Source organism: Lithobates pipiens, unplaced genomic scaffold (genome assembly GCF_037356315.1).
Source record: "Lithobates pipiens isolate NorthernLeopardFrog02 unplaced genomic scaffold, aLitPip1_a1.2 Scaffold_30, whole genome shotgun sequence".
Taxonomy (NCBI): Eukaryota; Metazoa; Chordata; class Amphibia; order Anura; family Ranidae; genus Lithobates; species Lithobates pipiens.
In genome coordinates this window covers 169390657-169401223 of record NW_027507791.1, presented here as the reverse complement: position 1 = coordinate 169401223, position 10567 = coordinate 169390657, and the positions used below count along the sequence as shown (strand labels likewise).

Below are 10567 nucleotides of genomic sequence, written 5' to 3'. Positions count from 1 at the left end.
TACACAATACAATATAGGTATAATTAGCAACATAATGAGGCTAATTATACCATGGAATAAACATGACTTGCCTTTTGTGAGAAGCTGGCTGAAGCAAAAATGCGCTGGTGCTGTTTCCTTTGTTGTTTGCTTGCTACCTCGTGTGTAATGGCAGATACAGCTGCCTGCCCACTTTAAAAATGGCAAATTCGTACACGCCCTCGTCACGTGACCGGCGTCCGAACGAAATCTCGCGAGATTTCGCAATTTCAATGTCCCCCATGGATTCTTGGGAAATTTCCCAGGGACCATTGCGAGGACGATAGCCACCCCTACTCCCACGGGAGGAGAACCCGGAAGTCAGCTGAAACATCAGAAATAAAAGGTAAGTAAATAATATTTTTTTTTTTCAGGGTTCGTTTAGGTAAGTATGCTAACTGTTGATTTTAATAACATGAACTTTCATTTTTAGGTACCAAACCACTTTAAGCGGTCACAGCTGACATTGTCTAAACAACAGGGAGGGTTGGTTCTCCCTGACTTGCGACGCTACTACCTGGCCTCCCATCTGGGGTGTGTATTGGACTGGAATCGAAACAAACTTTCTAAGCTCACTCCCGAATTCCGCTAAGAAGCGCCATGTGGTGCTATAAGGATTTACCCACAGAATTGACGTCACATCCCACTATAGGGGCTTAGTTGAAAGTCAGTCACCTGATCGCTACCCAAAACACACTCACGTCTTTGACTTCCCCCCTATTCCCTATACGTGGCCATCTGAACTTTGAACCGGGGACCCACTTAGAAATTCCAACCTAGACAATGTGTCTAAATTTGTCATTGATGGAAAATGGCCTTCTTTCTCAACCCTAACAGATCCGACAGGGCTTTTCCAACTGCCTTTTTGGAGAGCGGCGCAATGACATCATTTTCTTCATTCCATCCCCAATCCTCAAACGTTCGCCCGCCCTCAGACGGAGTTTGAGACTCTATGCGGGAGCGAAGGCCCCATTCTTTCTCTTGCACCATTCACAGATTCCCATTAAGAAGTACAAAAAAATTAATTTTACGGCATGTGATAAATGCGGCGAAATCCTGCATCCCTCTCTATTGGAAAAAATGTCCCACCCTTTCATTACTCAGTGGCTTAGGAAAATAGAGGACATTAAAAAAAATGGAGGACTTGATCCTCACATCACAAGGTAAACAAGAATTTTTTAAACAAACCTGGGACATCTGGAATACCTTTATATTCTCGCTGGAAGGATGTCGCCTGCTATCACCTTAGTGCTCTGAGCTTTCCTTGACTGGCCCCTTGGACAGTGGCCGCCATCGTGTCTCGTCCCCTCTTCTCCTTTCCTGATCTTTCACCCCTTCTCTTTTCTGCCTTCCTCCCCTATCTCTCACCCCCTCTCTCTTTTGGAAAAAGTGGAAAATTGGGAATGACGGCCCCCACACCCCCCTCAGGATGGATTATGCCGGAGGGACCTGGGGTTTGTGTGACCCTGGATCTTGGTACAGTACTTTATCCGTGCCTCGAATCATTGTGATTGATGGAAGGCAGACTCACAGTTGCGAATATACCTGTATCAAGTATTGTTCAGCTGCTTTTTGCTCTGTATTTCTCTGTTGCATTGTCTACTCGGGGGACCGTCTTTCCCTGTTTGGAGAAAAAATTGTATTTGAAAAAAAAAAAAGAAGCCTACGACACCTGGTATTCCCAGGCGGTCTCCCATCCAGGCATTAACCAGGCCCGACCCTGCTTAGCCTCCAAGATCAGACGAGATGGAACAGATTCAGGATGATGTGGCCATAGCCAATATCTTCAGGCACTCTCAACTCTCTTGACAAACGCCAAGATGGTCACTTTGGGAACAAGCGGAAAAAAATAGGTCAATGGCAACAACATAAAAAGAAGCCTACGGCATCTGGAAATCCCAGGCGGTCTCCCATCCAGGTACTAAACTGGTCCCAACCCTGCTTAGCCTCTGAGATCAGATGAGATTGGGCTCTTTCAGGGTGATGTGGCCGTAGGAGATTTCTTCAGGCACTCTCAACCCTCTTGACTAACGCCAAGATGGTCACCTTGGGAAACAAACAAAAAAAACAAGTCAACGCCAACAACATAAGAAGAAGTCTACAGCACCTAGTATTCCCAGGTGGTCTCCCATCCAGGTATTAACAAGGCCCGACCCTGTTTACTCTGAGATCAGACGAGATCTGGTGCTTTCAGGGTTATGTGGCCATAGGCGAGCTCTTCAGGCACTCTCAACCCTCTAGACAAACACCAAGATGGTCACCTTTGGCAAAAAAAAAAAAAAAAACAAGTCAACGCCAACAACATAAAAAGAAGCCTACAACACCTAGTATTCCCAGGTGGTCTCCAATCCAGGTACTAGCAAGGCCCAACCCTGTTTAGCCTCTGAGATCAGAGGAGATCGGGCGCTTTCAGGGTTATGTGCCCATAGGCAATCTCTTTGGGCACTCTCAACCCTCTTGACAAATGCCAAGATAGTCACCTTGAGATACAAGCGAAAAAAAACATGTCAATGTCAACAACATAAAAAGAAGAATACGGCACCTGCCATCTCCCATCCAGGTACTAACTAGGCCCAACCCTTCTTAGCCTCAGAGAAGAGAAGAGATAGGGCTCTTTCAGGGTGATGCTGCTGTAAGCGATCTCTTTTCGGCACTCTCAACCCTCTTGACAAATGCCAAGATGGTCACCTTGGGAAACAAGGGAAAAAAAAATGAATCAATGCCAACAACATAAAAGGAAGCCTACAATAATTGGTATTCCCAGGTGGTCTCCCATCCAGGTACTAACCAGGCCCGACTCTTCTTAGCCTCCAAGATCAGACGAGATTGGGTGCTTTCAGAGTGATGTGGCTATAGGCAATCTCTTCAGGCACTCTCAACCCTCTTGACAAACACCAAGATGGTCACTTTGGGAAACAAGCGAAAAAAAAACAGGTCAACGCCAACAACATAAAAAGAAGTCTACGACACCTCGTATTCCCAGGCGGTCTTCCATCCAGGTACTAACAAGGCCCGACTCTTCTTAGCCTCCAACATCAAACGAGATCGGGTGCTTTCAGGGTGATGTGCCCATAGGCAATCTCTTCAGGCACTTTCAACCCCCTTGACAAACGTCAAGATGGTCACCTTGGGAAACAAGCAAAAAAATTAAAAATAAGTCGTAAGCTAGAGACAATACGGCCCGAGTCCTCAATTTAATCCATTTAGCGCATGTACAGGGAAGGCCCTTGCTTATGTTGTCAACGGACGTGGAGAAGGCCTTTGACAGGGTGGCCTGGCATAAAGTGCCAGGCCACCCTGTCAAAGGCCTTCTCCACGTCCGTTGACAACATAAGCAAGGGCCTTCCCTGTACATGCGCTAAATGGATTAAATTGAGGACTCGGGCCGTATTGTCTCTAGCTTACGACTTATTTTTAATTTTTTTGCTTGTTTCCCAAGGTGACCATCTTGACGTTTGTAGGCCACCCTGGAACATATAGGTCTTGGCCCCAACATGATGAGCTGGGTAATGTCGCTTTACTCCACGCCGTCGGCAGCGGTACGGGTGAACGAGTGGTGCTCGGACTCCTTCCCCATCACTAATGGGACGAGGCAGGGGTGCCTCTGTCTCCCCTAATTTTTATTGTGACACTGGAACCACTTATGTGTCACGTTCGGAATGACCCAAATATTACTGGCATATCCAAACCCTCGGCACACCACAAAATTGCGGCGTACGCTGACGATCTGATTTTTTTCGTCTCCAATCCACACATTTCGCTTCCCAATATACTCGCGGCTCTCCGGCGATAGGGCAGCCTATCAAACTATAAAATCAATTGCGCCAAGTCGGCTGTATTGAATATATCGGTCCCGGATGGTGAGGCCAAGAGGCTACGCTCCGCTTTTCCATTCTACTGAGCTGAAAAATCTATACGTTACCTGGGCGTTGACATCGCAGCGGATTTGGCGCAATTGTACCCGCTTAATTTTGTCCCTCTCCTGAATAGACTGAAATCTGATTTGGGAAACTGACATGCTTTAACACTAACCTGGTTCGGGCGCTGTAATGCATTCAAAATGACGGCCCTCCCGCGGATCTTATACTTGTTCCAGACATTACCGATCCGGTTACCCCCAATTTTTTTCAGACAACTGCAGGTGCTGCTCCGGGACTTTATTTGGGCGCGCAAACCGCCCAGAGCCCATTTGCAATTGCTTGCCAGACCAAAGGACAAGGGGGGTCTGGGTCACCCAGATCTGAGACAATACTACAGAGCGACTCTGCTAGAGAGAGTCGTTGATTGGCATTGTAATGGCCCACACAAGCAGTGGGTGGAGATGGAGATTGAGGATGGATCCATTCCCCTATTGATCTCCCCGTGGCTCCTGTCCTCCCTACCAAAAGACCTCAGAGATCACCCCGTAGTGGGAGCTACGTTGGCTGTTGTGCGGAGGTTGTTCCGCTGCACACACATTGCTCCCCTGCCGTCACCAATGACTTGGGTTATAGGTAATCCAGACTTCCCACTGGGATTTACCAACAAGAAACTTTGACAGTTGACAGTGGTGGGGAAACAGCGTCTGGGAGAGGTGTGGCCCTCGGGAGGGCTCCCGACTACGCAAACTGTCGCCGAGCTTTCTTTTTTTTTAATTTAATTGTTTTTTATTGAGAAAAGAATTTTACTTATACATACATAAATAAAACATAGTTTTACATACATAGAGGGGGTATACATGTCAGCCAAAAATACCGAGTTTTTCTTCCAAAGAGACTGCTTAACACCCAAGACATGGTCATATCTATCCCTCTAATTATCGCTAACGCCCCTGTAGGGCTAACCCCTCCTCCCCCCCATACCCCTGTTCTTTGAACACACGCTGCTAAATCCAAACAAGCTTATCTGGATAGCCAATAACAAAGTGGCGAATCCATTCAGGGACAGAAATAAGGAGCTTCCAGTAGGCTCCCAGGCCGCCCCCGGCCTGAGACCGATAGGTGCACTCTAGGTCCCATCCTCCACTATCTCATCTAGGGGGAAGCCGATGTCCCTCAACCATGGATTCCATAGCAGCTTGAATTTTTTAAGGTTATTTTGTCTAATATACATTGCCCGTTCGCACCAAATTATGGAATTGATGGCATTTATCCATGCTTGCAGTGCTGGAGGATTCTTTGCCTGCCAATTCATCGCGATTAAGCGTCTGGCCTGGTACAGGCATCTTAATATAGATGTTTTTGTTACAGCAGGGATTCCACCCCTTTCCATAATCCCTAATAGACAAGTCCTAGCTTCAGGTTCTAAGGTGGTATTAAAAATTATATTTATTCTGTGCACAATTTCTATCCAGTACCAATACAGTTTTGGGCACTTCCATACCATATGGAGCAGGTCTCCTGGTGCTCTACATCTAGGGCACTCCCCGTTGGACCTATTGCTTATCCTCTGCATTTTTTTGGGGGTATAGTATGCCCTATATAAAAAAAGCTTATGGGACATACGCTGCGATGGGGAGATAGACACCAAATTCCCCTGTGCTAGGATCTCGTCCCATTGTTCCTGCTCAATTGGTCCCAGGTCTTCCTCCCATCCCCTCCTGCTCTTGTCCGGTCCTTCTCCATTCAAAACTTTATCCCTGAGTTTTGTATACAAGCTAGAGATCTGGCCCTTTGTTTGTCCTTGCTCAAGAAATCTCTGTAACAAGGGGTTCTTTGTCCTCTCGATAGTAAGTGTGCCAAACTGTGAATGTATCCCATGCCTCACTTGCAAATATATATAAAATGTTTTATTGGAGATGTCGTATTCCTGGCGGAGATCTTCGAAAGATTTCATAGTGTTCCCCTGGTAGAGATGCACCAGTCTTCTAATCCCCCTCCTCTCCCACTCCTGGGACCGGGCTATACAGTTTAGTTCAGCCAGTTCTCCATTGTTCCATAGGGGGGTATACTCAGTTACCCCCCCATAGGCCAAGAGTTGCTTTGCTATCTGCCATACTTTCCTCGCCAAGGTATTGGTGGGGCATTTACAAGCGAATGAATTAGCCTCTAGAACTTCAACTAGAGTTCTATGATATGCCTTATTAATCATCAATTTATGATTTGGACAGCCACCCTCTTCCAGTCCAGCCCCAGTCAAATGCTGGAGCTGGGCTGATAGAAAGTATGTTCTTAAATGTGGCAGCGCTACTCCTCCCTTTTCCACCGGGAGCTGCAGCGTCCGCAGCCGAATCCGAGGCTGTCGCTTTTTCCATATTAATTCTCGAATTAATCCCTCCAGTCTGTTAAACCATTTCTGGTTGATCCAGACCGGGGAATTGTGGAGGATATATAGGATCTGTGGCTGCCAAATCATTTTTACTAAATTACAACGCCCCGCCACCGACAGGGGGAGGCGACACCAGCTATTAACCTTCTGTTTCAGCTTTGCCAATAATGGTACCAGATTCTCCTCAACATACTGGTCTATCTCTCTGGAAATCCAGACACCCAAGTATTTCAGCTTGGGTACCACTTCTAGTCCCTCAACTATAGACGATGTTTGGTCTTCAAACTCCGATAGTGGCATAAGGGCTGATTTACTCCAATTGATGACCAAACCTGATTGCTGCCCAAATTCGTCCATCAGCCGTACTACCCTATTCAGAGTGGAGCGCACATCGTCAAGAAAAAACAAGACGTCGTCTGCAAACAAAGCCAGCTTCTCCTCCTCTAGTCCGCGCCGGAATCCCCGGATGTCCGGGCGTATTTTCGCCATCACAGCCAGGGGTTCCATAGCTAGCACGAACAGGAGGGGAGACAGCGGGCATCCCTCTCTCGTACCTCTTTCTAGATAGAACACTTCAGAAAATAGGGTCCCCATTTTAATCTTGGCCCTGGGTCCCCTGTATAGTAGTTTTACCCACTGGATGAATTGGGGGCCAAAGCCGAAACGTTCTAATACACCCCAAAGATAGTCCCACTCCAGGCTGTCGAAAGCCTTGGCGGCGTCCAACGCTAGTATGGCACCTGGGTTATCACTATCTCTAGGTATTTGTAGGTTTAAAAAAACCCTTCTAATATTAGTATTAGTTGTTCTGCCTGGGACAAACCCAGACTGGTCTGGATGTATTAATTTATATATACAACTATTTAAACGAATTGCTAGGGCCTTGGCTAGGATTTTGATATCTGAGCATAGCAGAGATATCGGCCGGTATGACGAGACCTCATGTTGGTCCTTCCCCTCTTTAAGGATTAAAGTGATATTAGCCTCGCTCATTGAAGCGGGGAGTTCCCCCGCCTCTAGTGCATAGTTTAACATTTCCAGTAGTGCCGGGATCAGCTGTTCGCTGTATCGCTTATAAATTTCCACTGGAAGGCCATCAGGGCCAGGAGATTTACAATTGGGCATACTATTCATTGCACCTTTTAGTTCTTCCAAAGTAAGTGGTAGATCTAAATTCAATTTATCCTGGTCTGAAAGCACGGGGATACCTGTTTGCTGCAAAAAGTTAGTGTCCAGAGCCTCCCATCCCTGTGTGTTTGATTTATATAAGGTTCTGTAATACTCGCCCAGCACCTTCATGACCTCGGAGGGCCTAGAGACAAAGTCACCCTTCTGTGTTTTAATTGCCTGTATTCCTGTGGGGGAGCTATTGGTGCGAGTCAATAAAGAAAGAGCTCGACCCACCTTCTCCCCTTCGCCAAAATAATATTGGCGTTGGAAAATGCGTTGATTTTCTACCCTTTTTAGAAGTGCCATTTTATACATCTGTTGGCTATCCTCCCAAATCTGTTGTTTCCCCGGCGATGGATCCTCCACGAACTCTCTCTCAGCCTGAATAACGTCATTTCGGATTTTCCCCTCTTGGTCTCGGGATTCCCGTTTTGTCCTTGCAATATTCTGTATAAGTATTCCTCTAAGAGAGGCTTTTAGGGAATCCCAAACCACTCCAGATGCCGCTGTCCCCCTGTTAGTCTGGAGAAATTCCCCTATTTGATCTCCCAGAAGATTGGATCTATCAATTAGTTCCAGCCAAGCGGGGTTTATTCTCCATTCTCTCAGTGGGGCGCACTCTCCCGTGTTCACAGTTATAGCCAAAGGGGAATGGTCTGAGATCCCCCGTACCCCATATTCTATGTCTACCACCACTCCCACTGCCTCGTTGTTCCCCAAACCCATGTCTATTCTTGACAGCGTCTGATGGGTACTGGAGAAGCAGGAGTACTGCCTATCCTGGGGATGTCGCATACGCCAGATGTCTCTTAAACCAACTGCCATAAGAAGTTCGTGTAATCGGCCTGTTCTATTCCCAGTTGGACAAGGAAATCTATCTAGGCGTTTATCTATAGTTTCATTAAAATCCCCAGCAATTATCCATGGGACACCCATTTTACCCAGGCTGAACATGAGAAATTTATCCATAACCTCTAATTTGAAAGGAGGGGGTATATAGATGTTTGCTAGAATACATTCTTGCCCAGCCACCTGACAGTGCAAGAAAACAAATCTCCCCTCCCCATCTATCTGGGACTCTTTACATAAAAAATCCGTGCCCTTCCATACCAACACACTCACGCCGCGGGAGTACGATGAATGAAAGGAATGGTAGTATGCCTGGAATTTCCGATCATGGAGCAGAGGGGCCGTAGTTGGAGTCAGATGGGTTTCCTGCAAAAAGAGTAAACCAGGTCCTCTACCCTCCAACTCCAACATCACAGACCTCCATTTCTTAGGGTCTCCCAAGCCCCTCACATTCCACGAGGTTATATTCCACCTACCCATCGACTCCAATGATATTCCTCCCACTCATCGACTCCAGTGGTTAATATGTCCATGAAGGGCAGGGGGTAGGGGGAGAGGGAACCGCTTCCTCCCCCCACCGCCACTCCCCTTCTCAACCTGCCCCTCATCGCTGCCCCGTTACTCACAGCGTGTGTTCGAAGACTCCCCTCCCTCCCACCCCCCACCCATTCCTGCCCATCTGAGCCACCCTTAGGGGTCTCAATTGTAGCCGGTATAATCATACCCCATTCAAAAAGTGTCCGAGCTCACCATCCCCCCACGTGATCTTATCACTCCCCATCAAAATTCTTATGTGGTGGGATCGTAATCCCTCCGTAGCACCCGTCATGCCCTACCGAGGAAAAAAAAAAAAGAAAAAGATAAAGCTTATATATAAGTCCCCCCCCCTACCCACCCCCCCAAGTCCCACAGACCCAACTCAACTATAAAGTCTCATTACCCCTTCTAGTGTAAAATTGTGTGTGCTATTTTTTCGCCATGTGGCATCACAGTGTTCTATATCTATAGTACTATACCTCAACTTTAATCATTTCATTTTTCCCCCACCCTGCTCGAGCGGCGGGCGGCAACAATTTAACCCCCCGTCCCTTTACCAAGATGGGTTCACAAATAGAATTGTTCCCAATAGCATACCTACATATAATTATATTCTCTCATACAACCCCCCCTCCGACCCTCACACCCCCACCTTCCCACTGTGTCTATAACCGTGTCTTTATATACAAAACAACTCATCTTATAGTACACAATTTCTCATAATGCAAAAAAAAAAAAAAAAAAAAAAAAAAAGGGGGATGTACCCTCTTCCTTTTTACTCCCTCAACCCCCCCTCACAACTCTTCCATAACACCTCGTTTACTGCTTCAAATGTGAAATTTTATAGGCTATTAATTTGCTTTGTGATATCGCAGTGCTCTATACTCCATAGTATTTACCCCATTACTAATCAATTTATCATATCGTTTTGCCCGTCTCACCAAAGCAACCAGTTGTAGCATTAAGGCTCCCCAATCCTTCAGCGAGATGGGTACATAAAAAAAATTATTTTCAAAAATACATACACAAAAATTTACCTTCCCCCTTACAACCCCCCCCCCCCCCAACCCCCACACCCCCCTCTCCCGCCTCTCCAGAAAAAACAACCTCTCCTCTCCCCCCCCCCAATAATAAAAAAAAAAAAAGGGGCTAATACAGGCCGACTCTAAGTATCATTAAAGGGCCTCTTTGTGTTCCTCCAGCCAGTTCACGGCCTCCTGCGGGGAGTTAAAGAAAATTGTTGAGCCCAAAGCAGACACTCGGAGTCGGGCTGGATACAATAGGGCATACATTATCTTATGCGATTTCAGGGTGCGTTTAACAGGAATAAACTCCGCTCTCAGTTTCTGTAAGTCCGGTGAAAAATCTGGATAGAATGACACCCTAGTCTCCTTGTAGAAGATGTCTCCCAATCCCCTAACCCTCCGCATCAAGATCACTCGATCGTTGTAATTGATAAATTTCAATATCATTGGCCTACAGCGTCCCCCCGAGAAATGAGATCTAGGAGGAACTCTGTAGGCTCTTTCGATGCTGGAGGGCGAGGAGAAGGAGACATCTCCCAGTAATTCCTTAAACCAATTTTCCAAAAAAATTACGGGGTCTGAACCCTCGCTTCCCTCTGGAGCCGATTAGTCGCACATTGTTCCTGCGGTTCTTATTGTCCATGTCGTCAATTTTGGATGCCTGTGCGACAATTTGTTTCTGGAGAGTGGCTATTTTTTCCTGGAGGGGAGATAGTTCATCT

The 10567-nt window shown here is 46.7% G+C and overlaps 5 pseudogenes; all 5 read right to left on the bottom strand.

The window, feature by feature from the left end:
* Positions 1-1895: 1895 nt before the first annotated feature.
* Positions 1896-2015, bottom strand: LOC143949615 (5S ribosomal RNA; annotated as a pseudogene).
* A 98-nt stretch (positions 2016-2113) lies between these two features.
* On the bottom strand, positions 2114-2230 carry LOC143950008 (5S ribosomal RNA; annotated as a pseudogene).
* Positions 2231-2330: 100 nt separating this feature from the next.
* Positions 2331-2449, bottom strand: LOC143949817 (5S ribosomal RNA; annotated as a pseudogene).
* Positions 2450-2757: 308 nt separating this feature from the next.
* LOC143947780 (5S ribosomal RNA) lies at positions 2758-2876 on the bottom strand (annotated as a pseudogene).
* A 100-nt stretch (positions 2877-2976) lies between these two features.
* Positions 2977-3095, bottom strand: LOC143949988 (5S ribosomal RNA; annotated as a pseudogene).
* Positions 3096-10567: the final 7472 nt, after the last annotated feature.